Source organism: Pristiophorus japonicus, chromosome 22, assembly GCF_044704955.1.
Source record: "Pristiophorus japonicus isolate sPriJap1 chromosome 22, sPriJap1.hap1, whole genome shotgun sequence".
Classification (NCBI taxonomy): Eukaryota; Metazoa; Chordata; class Chondrichthyes; family Pristiophoridae; genus Pristiophorus; species Pristiophorus japonicus.
This window is the reverse complement of record NC_091998.1, coordinates 27,836,879-27,853,275: the sequence shown is the minus strand read 5'-3', so window position 1 is coordinate 27,853,275 and position 16,397 is coordinate 27,836,879. Positions and strand designations below refer to the sequence as shown.

General features: G+C 45.6%; 1 protein-coding gene across 7 annotated transcripts in view; it reads left to right on the top strand.

Annotated features, from left to right (window-relative positions):
- Positions 1-16,397, top strand: part of shld2 (shieldin complex subunit 2) — a 118,486-nt gene that overhangs the window by 6,957 nt on the left and 95,132 nt on the right. The window lies entirely within an intron of this gene.

Genomic DNA, 16,397 nt, shown 5'->3' with positions numbered 1-16,397 from the left:
ATCAGTCTGTGAAAACACCGCTCACCCACCTGCATTTCATTTTTTCCAGATGAAGTGGAATAATGTTTGAGATATATACTCCATATTTGAAGCCCCTGCCACGAGACTAAAGTGCTGTTAATCCATTGTGTATAACAGTTAACACAGTATGCACAGAAATGGGGGGGCGGTGGATGTGGCTGCTAAATTCTGTGGACCCAAAACGGCACTCGTACCTCTGGAAAAAACGGGCGCTATGGAACCTAATTTCACAGCCAGGCTTTCTGACCCTAAAACTGAGCTGAAGACTTAATGCATTTACTACGTGAATTGCTGCTGTTTTGAACTAAAGCTAGTCTGATAAAAAAATCTTTATAAGACGAGACATGATACTGATAAACACACAGTATTCATTCAGGCATGGCGCACAGTTCAAGGGATTGGTCCAAAAATATAACAAAAAAATGACAAATAAAAAAGGTCAAATTGAATGTCTTCATGATGACGTGGACTTGGGTATAGAGGGCATAATCTCAAAGTTTGTTGATGACATGAAACTCAGAAATGTAGTAAACAGTGAGAAGGATAGTACCTGTAACAGATTTCAGGAGAACATAAATAGCCTAGTGAAATGGGCAGGCACATAACATTTAATGCAGAGAACTGTGAAGTGATTCATTTTAGTAGGAAGAATGAAGAGAGGCAATGTAAACGAAATGGTACAATTTTAAAGGGGGTTCAGGAACAGAAATACCTGGGGGTGTGCATACACTATTCTTTGAAGGTGGCAGGGCAAGTTAAGAAGGCTATTAAAAAGGCATACAGGATCCATGGCTTTATAAATCGAGGCATAGATTATAAAAGCAAGGAACTTTTACCAAATACTGGTTAGGCCCCAGCTGGGCTATTGTGTTCAATTCTGGGCACCGCACTTTAGGAAGGGTGGAGAGGAAATTTACTAGAATGGTACCAGGGATGAAAGACTTCAGTTGCGCGGACAGGCTCGAGAAAATGGGGTTGTTCTCCTTAGAGCAGAGAAGGATAAGGGGAGATTTGATAGAGGTGTCCAAATTCTTGAAGGGTTTAATTAAGAAGAAACTGTTTGCAGTGGCAGAAGGGTCGCTAACCAGAGGACACAGATTTAACGTAATTGTCAAAAGAACCAGAAGTGACATGAGGAAAATATTTTTTATGCAGTGATCTGGAATGCACGGCCTGAAAGGAACTTGAAAAGGAACAATTTGCAGGGCTACGGGGAAAGAGCAGTGGAGTGGGACTAATTGGATATCTCTTTCAAAGAGCTGGCACAGCACGCTGAGCTGAAGGCCACTTTCTGTGCTGTATCATTCTATGATTATGTGCGTAGAGAGGTATAGCTCAGGGATGAGATGATCCAACAGGTACCACCAAACTGGCTCAGTATAGCAATTCACGGAGGAGATTCTTGGTCTCCACAACTAAAGTTTTGCTCAGCTTTAACAGCATAGATGTTTAATTATTTTCCTATTATCATTAAAGTGCAAAAATGACATTTACTGAAACAGAAAGGAGGAACTTTCATTTATCATATCCTCAAGTGTATCAGAGCATTGCATTACTTTTTGAAATGACATAGCTGATGTTATACAGGTATAGGCAAAATCAGCATTCTTTGAAAAGCAAAGTCCCACAAATAGCAAATAAGATAAATAACCAGTTAATCTGTTTTTGGTTGTGATGGTTAAAAGAGAAATCGGCTGGTCCACTTGGAGAACTCCCAACTCTTCTTTGAATAATGCTAGGTGATCTTTTCCAATTGGCAGACATACCCTCAGTTTAACATCTGATGCAAAGACGGTACCTTCAACAATACAGCACTCCCTGAGTAGTGCACTGGAAGTGTCAGCCTCGACTTACATGCTGTAGTCCTGGAGTGAGGTTTGAACCCACAACCTTTTGAGAGAGCGAACACCTGAGGGAAACTGATGCTGTCATGGAGATGGGGGAGGGGGGGGTGCAGAAAAATGAAGGTGAAGAGATAAAGAAACAGGCAGGTAAGGGCACCCAGATATAGCAACAGGCAAAAAGTGCGTGAGATCGGAGGAGGCAGAGCGGGACGTCGGAGAGGCCTACAAAAGGCCCAGCGTCGTCGACCAGCCAGCGGGAGATCGGAGGAGGCGGAGCGGAACGTCGGGGAGGCCTACAAAAGGCCCAGCATTGTCGACCAGCCAGCGGGACGTTGGAGAGGCCTACAGAAGGCCCAGCATCGTCGACCAGCCAGCGGGAGATCGGAGGAGGCGGAGCGGGATGTCGGAGAGGCCAGCCAGTGCAGCTGCAGCAGCGAGGCAAAAAAGTAGTAGAAAGAAATCGAAAGGTGACGTCACAGCCAAGATGGTAAGTGATTGGCTGGTGATTGGCAAGTAGTTTTTCTTTTTCTTTATCAGTAAGTACCTTTTAGCATTGTTGTTGCCAATTTAAGTTTATCTAAGGGTTAAGTCATGGCAGGAGAGCTCGGACACGTGTTATGCAACTCCTGTACTATGTGGAAAGTCAGGGGCGCTTCCAGTGTCCCTGACGACTACATGTGCTGGAAGTGCATCCGCCTGCAGCACCTGACAGACCGCATTGCGGCACTGGAGCTGCGGGCGGATGTTCTCTGGAGCATCCATGATGTTGAGAATGACGTGAATAGCACGTTTAGTGCGTTGGTCTTACCGCAGGTAAAGGGTACACAGCCAGATAGGGAATGGGAGACCAACAGGAAGAGCAGTGTAACGAAGGTAGTGCAGTCATCCCCCTGCAAAACAGATACACTGCTTTGGGTACTGTTGGGGGGGATGACTCATCAGTGGAGGGCAGCAGCAGCCAAGTTCATGGTACTGTGGGTGGCTCTGCTGCACAGGAAGCCAGAAAAAAGAGTGGGAGAGCTATAGTGATAAGGGATTCAATTGTAAGGGGAATAGATAGACGTTACTACGGCCGCAACCGAGATTCTAGGATGGTATGTTGCCTCCCTGGTGCAAGGGTCAAGGATGTCTCGGAGTGGGTGCAGGGCATTCTGAAAAGGGAGGGTGAACAGCCAGTTGTCGTGGTGCATATAGGTACCAATGATATAAGTAAAAAACGGGATTAGGTCCTTCGAGACGAATTTAGGGAGCTAGGAGCTAAATTTAAAAAGTAGGACCTCAAAAGTAGTAATCTCAGGATTGCGACCAGTGCCACGTGCTAGTCAGAGTAGGAATCGCAGGATAGCTCAGCTGAATACTTAGCTTGAGCAGTGGTGCAGAAGGGAGGGATTCAAATTTCTGGGACATTGGAACCGGTTCTGGGGGAGTTGGAACCAGTACAAACTGGACGGTCTGCACCTGGGCAGGACCGGAACCAATGTCCAAGGGGGAGTGTTTGCTAGTGCTGTTGGGGAGGTGTTAAACTAATATGGCAGGGGGATGGGAACCTATGCAGGGAGTCAGAGGGAAGTAGAATGGGAGCAGAAGCAAAAGATAGAAAGAAGAAAGGTTTCTCTGCCCTCCACTTTTACTTAAGGCAAAAAGGGCCATATTACAGCAAAATTCTCAAGGGGCAAAGTGTGTGAGAAACTCAAGCCTGAAGGCTCTGTGCCTCAATGCGAGGAGTATTTGGAATAAGATGGACGAATTAACTGCGCAAATAGCTGTTAACGGGTATGATGTAATTGGCATCACGGAGACATGGCTCCAGGGTGACCAAGGCTGGGAACTCAACATCCAGGGGTATTCAACATTTAGAAAGGATGGATAGAAAGGAAAAGGAGGCGGGGTGGCATTGCTGGTTAAAGAGGAAATTAATGCAATAGTAAGAAAGGACATTAGCTTGGATGATGTGGAATCGGTATGGGTGGAGCTACGGAATACTAAGGGGCAGAAAACGCTAGTGGGTGTTGTGTACAGACCACCAAATAGTAATAGTAAGGTTGGGGACAGCATGAAACAAGAAATTAGGGATACATGCAATAAAGGTACAGCAGTTATCATGGGTGACTTTAATCTACATATTGACTGGGTTAACCAAACTGGTAGCAATGCGGTTGAGGAGGATTTCCTGGCGTGTATTAGGGATGGTTTGCTAGACCAATATGTCGAGGAACCAACTAGGGAGCTAGCCATCCTAGACTGGGTGATGTGTAATGAGAAAGGACTAATTAGCAATCTTGTTGTGTGAGGCCCCTTGGGGAAGAGTGACCATAATATGGTAGAATTCTTTAAGATGGAGAGTCACACAGTTAATTCAGAAACTAGGGTCCTGAACTTAAGGAAAGGTTTGAGGCGTGATGGTTTGAGGCGTGAATTGGCTAGAATAGACTTGCAAATGATACTTAAAGGGTTGACGGTGGATAGGCAATGGCAAACATTTAAACCTCACATGGATGAACTTCAGCAATTGTACATCCCTGTCTGGAGTAAAAATAAAACGGGAAAGGTGGCTCAACTGTGGCTAACAAGGGAAATTAAGCATAGTGTTAAATCCAAGGAAGAGGCATATAAATTGGCCAGAAAAAGCAACAAACCTGAGGACTGGGAGAAATTGAGAATTCAGCAGAGGAGGACAAAGTGTTTAATTAGGAGGGGGAAAATAGAGTATGAGAGTAAGCTTGCTGGGAACATAAAAACTGACTGCAAAAGCTTCTATAGATATGTGAAGAGGAAAAAGATTAGTGAAGACAAACGTAGGTCCCTTGCAGTCGGATTCAGGTGAATTTATAATGGGGAACAAAGAAATGGCAGACCAATTGAACAAATACTTTGGTTCTATCTTAACGAAGGAAGACACAAATAACCTTCTGGAAGTACTAGGGGACCGAGTGTCTAGTGAGCAGGAGGAACTGAAGGATATCCTTATTAGGCGGGAAATTGTATTCGGGAAATTGATGGGATTGAAGGCCGATAAATCCCTGGGGCCTGATAGTCTGCATCCCAGAGTACTTAAGGAAGTAGCCCTAGAAATAGTAGATGCATTGGTGATCATTTTCCAACAGTCTATCGACTCTGGATCAGTTCCTATGGACTGGAGGGTAGCTAATGTAACACCACCTTTTTAAAAAGGGAGAGAGCAAGAAAGCAGGTAATTATCGACTGGTTAGCCTGACATCAATAGTGGGGAAAATGTTGGAATCAATTATTAAGAATGAACTAGCAGCGCATTTGGAAAACAGTGACAGGATCGGTCCAAGCCATCATGGATTTATGAAGGGGAAATCATGCTTGACAAATCTTCTGGAATTTTTTGAGGATGTCACCAGTAGAGTGGACACGGGAGAACCAGTGAATATGGTGTATTTGGACTTTCAAAAGGCTTTTGACAAGGTCCCACACAAGAGATTGGTGTGTAAAATCAAAGCACATGATATTGGGGGTAATATACAACAACGTATACCTTTTAATGTAGTAGAACATCCCAAGGCGTTTCATAGGAGTGCACTCAGACAGAATTTGACACCGAGGCACATAGGAGACATTAGGACAGGTGAAGTAGGTTTTACCGAGTGTCTTAAAGGAGGAGAGGTTTAATGAGGGAATTCCAGAGCTTGGGGCCTAGTTAGCTGAAGGCATCGGTGCCATGATGGGGTAAAGAAAGTCAGGGATTCACAAGATGCCAGAATTGGAGGACCGCAGAGTTCTAAGTGGATTGTGGGGCTGGAGGAGATTACAGAGATAAACAGGGGAGAGGCCATGGATGGATGTGAACACCAGGATGAGAATGTTAAATTTGAGGCATTGGTGGACTGGGAGCTAATGTAGGTCAGCGAGCACAGCGGTGATGGGTGAATGGAACTTGTTGCAAGTTCGGATACGGGCACCAGAGATTTAGTTGAGCTCAAGTTTGTGGACGGTTAAAGATGGGAGGCCAGACAGGAGAGCACTGGAATAGTCGAATCTCGAGGTAACAAAAGTATGAATGAGGGTTTCAGCAGCAGATGAGCTGAGGCAGACACAGAGGCGGACAATATTACGGAGATGGAAGTAGGTGGTCTTCGTGATGGAGTGGATGTGGGTTCAGAAGCTCAGCTGATGGCCAAGGAGATCATTTCTGAAGCTGTATCTGGACATGGAGAGGCCACATCTGGAGTACTTTGTATGGTCTCCATAATACAAAAAAGATGTGGGGTGGAACAGGCAGAAGTGGGAAGCAACTGCTGTCCTGTCAGAAATAGAAGGGTGATTAGTTTTCACGGTATGTTCATGGCAACCATTGTAAATGTTGACAGAGTTTAGCATGCCACAGCCCATCCAGAGGTCCTGGCAGTGTGTGGTCGAGGGATCATTCGGCTGGCCCTGCCTACCTCTCTTCTGTGGCTATGTCCACACCCGGGTGTCCCTGGAACGGGAACACGTGGTATGTTTGCGGCCTTCCGCGACCGGTGAGCCTGGAGTGCATCACCGACACCAGGGACCACAATTACTTTATTTTGTTAAGTTTCTTAGTTGTTTAGTTACTTATAATTTACAGTTTATTGTTTGTACCGCTTTAAAATGGTGGCACTTGTTAACTCTCATCGTTGATGACAATTGTCATCCTAATTGGCAATTTACATAAAAGAGTTTGCATGCCACAGTTCCATGGCAACTGCTGTAAATATTCGAATATTCGTGCATATGTTGCACCACCACTCCACGGCAATACATACTCCTTCTTGTATGTATTGGTGGCGGTGACTATAATGATCTGGCTCCCTGGCAACTGCAGTGAGTCAGTCAGTCAAAATAACAGAGTTTAATTTATTTTTGGGTAAGTTAAATAAGATTCTCGTGCCATAGGCTCCATATTTTGAGGATTAAATCTGCCTTGTAGTGAGCATCACATGTGGCTGTGAAAGCAGTGTTCAATGAGCACTACGTTCGAATTACTACTGGTGAGCACTCCACTGGATTATAATGAAAAACTCTAATCCATGTTGGGGTGGGGTGTAGAATGTTTCAGTATAAGGGGTGTCGTAGTTGTGTGAGATGGACTGGTTGGGCTGGGTGCTCTTTGCCTTTCCGTCGTTTTCATAGGTTTATATGAAACCTTTAGGGCTGCTGACCAAGGGCCGTGCGGCTCTTTGTCGGCCGGAGCGGACACGATGGGCCGAAATGGCCGCCTCCTGCGCTGTAAATTTCTATGTTTCTATGGGAATCCATAACAAGAGTGCGATACTTGAGAAGAAATCGGATTTAAAAAATGAGAAATAATGTTTGTGTCAGACCATAGAGGTGCTTCATGCAGTACTGCAGAGACCAGTGTTTGGACCCTTGTTGTTTCTTATCTACATCTGTGACTTGAACACCAAAGTTAATTGTAAACTTGTTAATTTTACAGATTACACTAAAATAGGAAGCATAATACGGGCAGCGAATGAAGTTAAGGTTTTATAGAAGGATTTGGGGCTGTTATGCGATTAGAAAGGCAAATGAAAGTTAATACTGCAAGATGCACTGATTATGTATTGCAAGAAAGAATGATCAGAAAAGGTATACAATGAGGAATTCAATTAATATACAAAGACTTTGAAATGGGCTTGGGAATAATAATAGACTCATCACGCTTAACGTCAAGACAACATGGAAAAGCAATTAAAAAGAAAGTAGAATGTTGGGATGTATAATCAGAACAGAGATTATGTTAAGGGTTTACAGAGTACTTGCCAGGCTTCAGTTGGAATACTGTATGCACTTCTGGTCAGCATTTTCTATATTACTTGACTGTGATTTATCGTAGATTTGACCTCTCTGGTTAGTATGCTGTTGGTGTATTTTATGAAATGAGAAGATTTTGTGGAAGATGGAAAATAATATAAGACATTGATTGGATAAAAAGAATCTTCATATATAATGTTGAATTTTGTCCAAAAAGAGCAAAATTACTTTCCACTTATCAGAAATCATGTCTGGGAATCACTGCTATGAAAGCAGATGGCTTCCAGGAAACATGCTGAAGGAACATTGTGGTCACAGGCAGACTTCCCGTTTTGTTATTCTTAGCAGAGCTTTATACAAACAAAAAATTTATAGGCATAAAAACACACTGTAAAAACTTGATCAAGGTGGATTCAGTTCTGAGGAAACTACATACTAACTAAACTGTGGCGTTTCAGGATTTTTAATCCTTTTCTTTCCACAGAAAGGATTTTGAGAGTTATGTTTAAAGTGTTGTGTCTTAAAACAAAGTGACTTTGCACAGATTTTAAGTTTTTAAGTTGCAAGCATTTAAGATGTGTATTGAAGCTGGATGAGCCAGTGTATGAAATGTTACAGCTCATAGTCTAATTCATATGAATACCGTGAGGGTCAGTTGTTTCATCCCAGGTTAGGCCCATTCATTTTCAGAGCAGGAGGAGATGCTTTCCTTAAATCCATGCCCAAGAGAGGAGGAGAGGTAGTTGGTTTTATTGATATGTCCACTGGCGAATCAGTAGTGGCGGGGAGGAAGTCAGCATCGGGGTCAGTCCTGCCCTCGCTGGGAAGACAAAGAAAAAAAGGGCAAAGGGACACCTGGGGCGTCAGTGAGATTTTGAGCAAAGACTGCAAGTCACAGCATTAGGCCTGGAGCTGGAATCTCAAAACGTTGGAGGTCATGTTTTGCAGTTAGAAGTTGCCTGGAAAGCAATGCTAAAAAGAAGCAAGTCAGCTATGAAAGGGACAGGGTGCATGATCTATTAGTTTTTTTTTTCCATATTTTGAACAAATAAGTCTGATTAAGTTACTTAAGTGGAATTTACTTAGACTTCAACTCTGTGTGTGCACTTGTCCGTGCAATAAAGCAGCTTAGAAGGGATTAGACAGGTTAGATGCAGGAAGAATGTTCCCGATGTTGGGGAAATCCAGAACCAGGGGTCACAGCCTAAGGATAAGGGGGAAGCCATTTAGGACCGAGATGAGGAGAAACTTCTTCACTCAGAGAATTGTGAACCTGTGGAATTCCCTACCACAGAAAGTTGTTCAGGTCAGTTCGTTAGATATATTCAAAAGGGAGTTAGATGTGGCCCTTATAGCTAAAGGGATCAGGGGTATGGAGAGAAAGCAGGAATAGGGTACTGAAGTTGCATGATCAGCCATGATCATATTGAATGGTGGTGCTGGCTCGAAGGGCCGAATGGCCTACTCCTGCACCTATTTTCTATATTTCTATGTTAATAATTTATATCTGCCGTTGTCTCACCAAGTGTTTCACTCCAACTTTGAAAACATTGGATGTGTGAAAAACAGAATATCCATTTCAGATCACAAAGGAGTCCTATTTTTACATGGATATACTGTAGGAACATGAGGAACAGCAGTAGGCCACTCAGCCTCTCAAGCCTGCTTCGCCATTCAATTAGATCACAGCTGATCTGTACCTTAAACTGCCTTTGCTACATATCCCTTGATACCCTTACTTGACAAAAATCTATCCATCTCCATCTTGAAAGCTCCAACTGTCCTAGGAGCCTTTTGGGAGCGAGAATTCCAGATTTTTACTACCCATTGTGAGGAAAAAGTGCTTCCAGATTTTGCTCCTGAATGGCCTAGCTCTAATTTTAGGATAATGTCCCTTTGTTCTGGATTTCCCCACCACTACTTTACTGTTAGTTATATCCTGAACTCCAACAGTCTCGCTGTGTGGTATTTATGAATTTTCGTGTTGCCTGCAAATGTCGATATGGTGCCCTGGTACCCCCAAGTCCAACTCATTAATGTATCTCAAAAACAACAGTGGTCCTAATACTGAACCCTGGGCAGCTCCACTATATTCTTCCCTCCGGTCACCATAAGTCCCTTAGCCAATTTTGTACTTGTGCTGCTACTAACCCTTTTATCCCATGGGCTTCAATTTTTCTAACCAGCCTAATATGTGGTATTTTATCAAATACCTTTTTAAAGTCCAGTTAATAGTATACTAACCTCTAAGTCAGAAGGTGAAAGGTTCAAGCCCCACTCCAGATAGCCCCAGCAAGTGGAGACTAGAATATGAACTCTAAATATTGGGTTGACATCCAGCGGGGGACTTCCATCCGTACGGAATAACCAGTGGCTTAGTGATGGTCTGGCAAGTGGGACCAAATGGCACATGTGGCGACCGCTTTAGACTCCTGGTCTGGAACCCCCACTGACATTTCAACCTTCAGCAGTGGGGTGTTCTCCCTGCCCCCCAGACAGACAATTTGCACTGCTATCTGCAGTCTCTGGGGGGAGCAGTGGGTGCCCCTATTGGTGCAAGCACCCGCCATTTGGATGTTAATTATTGGCTCAGCATCGGAGGCCCCCCATGCGGGCTGGTCCCAGCACTTATACCAGGATGCGGGCCATTCCCCTGGATTTTCAGCCCCAATGTTTGCTCTAGTTGGCTGTGGAATTAGTTCTGTGGCCCTATATTTGAGGTTGTTTAATAAATTCGTGCCACCACCCACATATATCAGAAATTCAAGCATGCAATCATTAAAATTTGTCCTAAATTTCTTATACACACTGTCGACTGTCAAGGCCCCATCACCAGAGCAGAGCCTGGCCTTCCATATTGTAAACATGTAGATAAAATTTTAAACAGCGCAACCTTTTCCTGTAAATATGATTGGCAGATTTTGACAGAAATGTTGTGACGGCAGGGTTTTGATTCCTCTCTAGGCTCCAGTGAGGGAGAGCTTTGAGTTAAGCCTTGTAAAGTCTGATAATGTGTTTTGAGGTTATGCCCGTGTTCATGTTGGTCGTTTCATAACATGATCTTTTCGCTTCCTTCTTGCTTAATAGAACTTCCACTTTAGACAGTCACTGATTGCATTAGGAAAAGCAACACTGATTAACTCAGTGCAGCATGTACCTTCAGTTCTTTCCTGTGTTTGTGCATTCCTTGAGTGCTTGTGTTTATTCAATGATTGAAGGCACTCGAGTCAACTAAACCCTGGATAATGGGGCTAAAGGCTGACTTATTCCCTACTGGCCAATAGCACAGTCTACCACAGCGGCTGCCTCACGTCAAAGGGACGAGAGATGATCCTGTGCTCAGAAGTGCTACCGTCCGATTGGCAGAGAATAGGGCTGGTCCGCTTCCAGTTTCCCTCGTGACCATCCGCCTCAAAGCTAGCGTGATGCCTGTGGACGTCACCTGAACTGGACCGATTGACCTGAGAGGTGACATTACTTTTAGAGACAGTCTGTCCAAAGGTTCTTTTCTGCAAATAACAGTTTTTATTTTCATTCATATAACTGATTAGATTGCATGGGAATGCCAAAGTTACAAGTACCTCAATACATAATTAATTATTTCAAGTGATGTGTTGAACATATATTTATCATGCTGAGGAGGTGAATTCCTCAGACAAAAAGACAAGATGTGGTGTATGATGGAAATCGAAAAAAAATCTGAGAAAATTCTGGAAATACTCAGCAAGTCAGGCAGCATTTGTAAAGAAAGGAAAATAATGCTTCAGGCATAATCCTTCACCACAACCTGAAGATATAACATGGGCAGCTTGTAAGAAGGAACAGACAAGGGAAAGTGGGGAAAGAAATAACGATGTACACAAGAAAAGTGAGAGAATGAGCTGTAAAGTGGGTTGGTGAAGAACAGGAGATGGTTAACTGACAGAAGTGATAATAGCGTGAGGCAAAAGAAGTCACGATGAGAGAAATCAGAGGAATAAAGCACATGCACAACACCCAGAGAATGTGTGAATAGTTATAAAGTTGGAGAGTGGGAGCATGAAAACCTGGCAAAGAGGAACAGGGTTCAGTGGCCCAGGAGTCTGGTGAAAGAAAAATGCAAGTCAACACCAGGGATTGCAGATCACCCTGCAAACAGTGTACTGATGGGGGAATCCCTATTCCAAGCACCCACCCACTCCCTCCTCCATCTCTGCAAGTGCTGGCACACCCATCCTGCACTGCTAGCTGCCAGAAAATGGGAGCAGCTGTTGGGGTCAGAAGTTGTTGAAGTTAGTATTGAGGCCATAGGAGTGCAGAGTGTCTAGTAGAAAGATAAGGTGCTGTTGGTTGAGCTTGCTTTGAGCTTCACTGGAACACTATACAAGGCTAAGGACAAAGAGGTCATAATGGGAGTGGGATGGGGAATTAAAGTGGTAAGCAACAGGGGGTGGCTCAGGGTTGTGTTTGCAGGCAGAGGTGTCGGTGTAACTCAGTGGTAGCCCTCTTGACTCTGGGTCATGGGTACAAGTCCAAGTATAGACACTTGAGCACAAAATCTAGCCTGACACGCCAGTGCAGTACTGATGGAATGCTGCACGGTCTGAGGTGCCGTCTTTCAGATGAGACATCAAACCGAGGCCACATCTGTCCACTCAGGTGGATGTAAAAGATCCCACGGCACTCTTTTTTTTTTAAGACTAGAGGAGTTCGCTCTGGTGTCCTGGCCAATATTTATCCCTCAACCAACATCACTAAAAAAGATTAATCTCATTATCATGTTGCAGTTTCCTACATTACAACAGTGACTACACTTCAAAAGTACTTATTTGGCTGTGAAGCACTTTGGGACGTCCTGAGGTGGTAAAAGGTGCTATATAAATGCAGGTTTTCCTTTAGAACAATCACCTAATCTATGTTTCCCTGATGTAGAAGTGAGCAGTGAGTACAATGTACCAGCTTGGAGAAATTACAAATTGCTTTCTCCGGAAGGAGTGTTTGGGGCCCTGGATGGTGGTGTGGGAGGAGATTGCAGCTACTGTGCTCCAGTTTCCAGGTGAAGGAGACCAGGTGTTTGGGGTGATGGAAGAGTGGACTAGGCTGTTACAGAGGAGCTTCTGAAATGACCTCATTTTTCATCAGCCAAGGATTCCCTTCCACTGTGTTAAACAGGGCATTCAACCAAGTCCTTTCCATTTCATGTACTACAGCCCTCCCAGAACTGTGATAGGGTCCCTCTGGTCCTCATCTTTCATCCCACCAGCCTTCGCATTCGACAGATTATCTTCCACCATGTCCGCCACCTCCAACACGATCCCACCACCAAACACATTTTATGCTCCCTTCTCCTTTCAGCATTCTAAGGGGCCGCTCCCTCTGTGACATGCCTTTATCATTCATTGTGTGAAGAAGAATGGTCTGAAGAAAGTTTAAATTCGCCGTTCACTAATTTGATTCTGTGCCCTCTTGCCTCACTGAGGTTTAGTCTGAAGTAGTTTTCTGGATTTTGTGTTTCTATGCTGTTTCCTCTCATATCTCAGCGAGATCCCCTCTCAGTCACCTGCTCATTCTTGAAAAGCTCACGTATTTCCCCATAACTCCTCCAACACTGGTAATGAGCTTTGTGGCTTTTCGTTGTACCACCGTTACGACATAAACATTTCCCTTGTGTTTCAATAACCACAGCTGGGCACAGTATTCATGGTGTAGTCTAAATGACATCCTGCAACACATCGGGACCAAAATTGCCCCCCGGCCCGTCCGGAGGCGGTAACTTTCCGGGACCAGATCAGTTAACGTCCGGGGCGGAAGTCCTGCCCCCGGCATGGAATTGCCCTTTGCACCCCTCATACGAGGCAGGTGCGTTGTCTCAGGTGCTCCACCTCGTTGGAGGGACGCTCCCAGGGTGTCAGCATCGCGTGAACAGGTCAGCGCCATGCGGAGCTGCCACATAGCGCTAACATGTTACAAAGCCCTTCCCCTTCATTTAAAGGGGAGGGCCGCTGCGAACTCTGCATAGCCCTTAGGTGGCCACCAGGAACAATCTCGACTGGGCCAGCGGCCCGGCACGCAAAGTGGAGTGCCGGGCTGCGTGATGGCGGCCCGGTCGGGATGAGGGCCACCATTGTTGGGCCGATGGAAGAGTGGGGAATGGCAGCCCAGTGCGCACATGGCCTCCCCTTTAAAAGGTGCCCCGTGGGACGCTGACATTGGCCCACGCCAGCCACGAGTCCCGCGGAGCAATTTCCCCCGTGGAGTGCAATGGGGTTAACGCGGGCTGGTGAGGGGTCAACACGCACAGCGATGACATAATCGCTGTGTGTGTACCAACTGGGGCGCAAATCATGGGGCGTGCACAAACTCCAAATCGCCCCCAAAATCTCTGGGGCAATTTCGCCCCAGGCGCCACTGCCTCCGGGCGAAAAGAAACTTAACGGGGCGCAAAAACAGGTCAATTTCGGCCCCAGAGTCTTTAGCAGTCAATGTAGTATTCATTTTTGTTGATTGCTGCTTCACACTCAGCTAGTCTGCCAACATTCATCGAATGTTTCCTGTGTTTTTTTCCATTTGGCAGTTCCTTTATAGTTATTCGTGTTAAATTTCACCTGCAAGTGCTCCACTTTTGCCCCATTTGAGTTGACTTCTGTGCCCCCACTAGTTTTATGTTCTCTGTGAATTTAAACAGTTTTGTCGAAATAAATGATTCTATGGGGCTGAAATTCAGCTCCCCAAAAAGGCCACTTACCGCCAGAAAGCGGCGACCAAGTGGCAGAGTCGAGCGGCCGCCGACTTCCGATCCGATGGCTGCCGTCAGCTCGGGGTTTTTTTTTTGGCGGTCTCCACTTCCATCCCGCTGCTGCTGGACGTCCTAAGTGCGTCATCAAAGGGCGCACTGCTGATCTCCCGCACCCCCCGCGAAATTTAGCTGCAAAAATCTTAAATGCTCTGCGCGGTGCCCCCGACAGCGTTTTCTGTCGGTGCACCTTACTTTCACTCTGTGTGCCATGGTGCGGAGCGGCCCTTAAAGGGGAGGGCACACTGACGCAGCCACCATGTTTTTGTTTGCTTGCCAACTTCCCAATCAGCTGGACAATTATGCTCCCGGGTTCGGCTGGGCCGCCAACAGACAGTCTGGGTGTCAGGCCACTGGCCCAGCCGAAACCCTCCCTGGTGGCCCAGTGGGCTGAATCTAAATAGTCGCTGCTTCTCTCCCCTTTAAATGATTGACAGCGGCCGTGACTCCGTCCCACCTCCACTTCCGTCCCTCTACAGTACTTACCGCCGCACTTCCGCCCCCATTGTGACTGACTTCAGGTCCGCCTGAAAAAAGACGACAAAGAGCTAAATTTTGCAAAAGAGGCCACCTCATCGGAAGCTGCGGTAAAAACACTTTAAAAACGGTAGGTGCAACCCGTTTCGGGCGGGGCTGAATTTCGGCCCCTATGACTTTGTCTGAAGGGAGTAACCTTTGCATGCATTAGCTGTTTTACATCCATCCTCAGTTTCAGTCCTGTTAGCATCCTTTTGGGATCTCACCTCTTTTCTAACCACCACGATACTGTTTTGGTAGTGGAGAAATTTCTTGCTATTGTGTTTAACATCTGCAGCTAATCTCATCTTCAGATCCTCTTTGCCCCAACCATCCGTTTAAAATGTTTGAGGGTTCTATATTGTTCCCAGTGGATCTTTCAATTTGCAGGCTTTGTAAAATAGTTTTTCTTACTTTAAAAAAAAATTTGTTCCAGGATGTAGGCATCGATGGCAAGGCCAGCATTTATTGCCCATCCCTAATTGTCCTTGAGAAGATGGTGGTGAGTCACCTTCTTGAACCGCTGCAGTCCGTGTGGTGAAGGTGCTACCACAGTGCTGTTAGGGAGGGAGTTCCAGGAATTTGACCCAGCGACGATGAAGGAACAGTGATATACTTCCAAGTCAGGATGGTGTGTAACTTGGTGGAGAACTTGCAGGTGATGGTGCTCCCATGCGCCTGCTGCCCTTGTCCTTCTAGCTGGTAGAGGTCGCGGTTTTGGGAAGTGCTGCTGAAGAAGCCGTGGTGAGTTGCTGCAGTGCATCTTGTAGATGGTATGCACTGCTGCCACGGTGTGGCGGTGGTGGAGAAGTGAATGTTTAAGGTGGTGAATGGGATGCCAATCAAGCGGGCTACTTTGTCCTGGATGGTGTTGAGCTTCTTGAGTATTGTTGGAGCTGCACTCATCTAGGCAAGTGGAGAATATTCCATCACACTCCTGACTTGTGCCTTTTAAATGGTGGAAAGACTTTGGGGAGTCAGGAGGTGAGACACTCGCTACAGAATATCCAGCCTCTGACTCACTCTTGTTGCCACAGTATTTATGTGGCTGGTCCAGTTAAGTTTCTGGTCAATGGTGACCCCAGGATATTGATGGTGGGGGATTCGGCGATGGTAATGCCGTTGAATATCAAGGCGAGGTAGTTAGATTCTTGCCTGTTGGAGATGGTCATTGCCGGGTACTTTTGTGGCATGAATGTTGCTCGTTACTTGCCATTTATCAGCCCAAGCCTGAATGTTGTCCAGCAGTTGCTGCATGGACTGCTTCATTTTCTGAGGAGTTGTGAATGGAACTGAACACCGTGCAATCATCAGCGAACATCCCATTTCTGACCTTGTGATGGAGGGAAGGTCATTGATGAAGCAACTAAAGATGGTTGGGCCTAGGACACTGCCCTGAGGAGCTCCTGCAGCGATGTCCTGGGGCTGGAATGATTGACCTCCAACAATCACAACCATCTTCCTTTGTGGTAGGTATGACTCCAGCTAATGTAGAGTTTCCC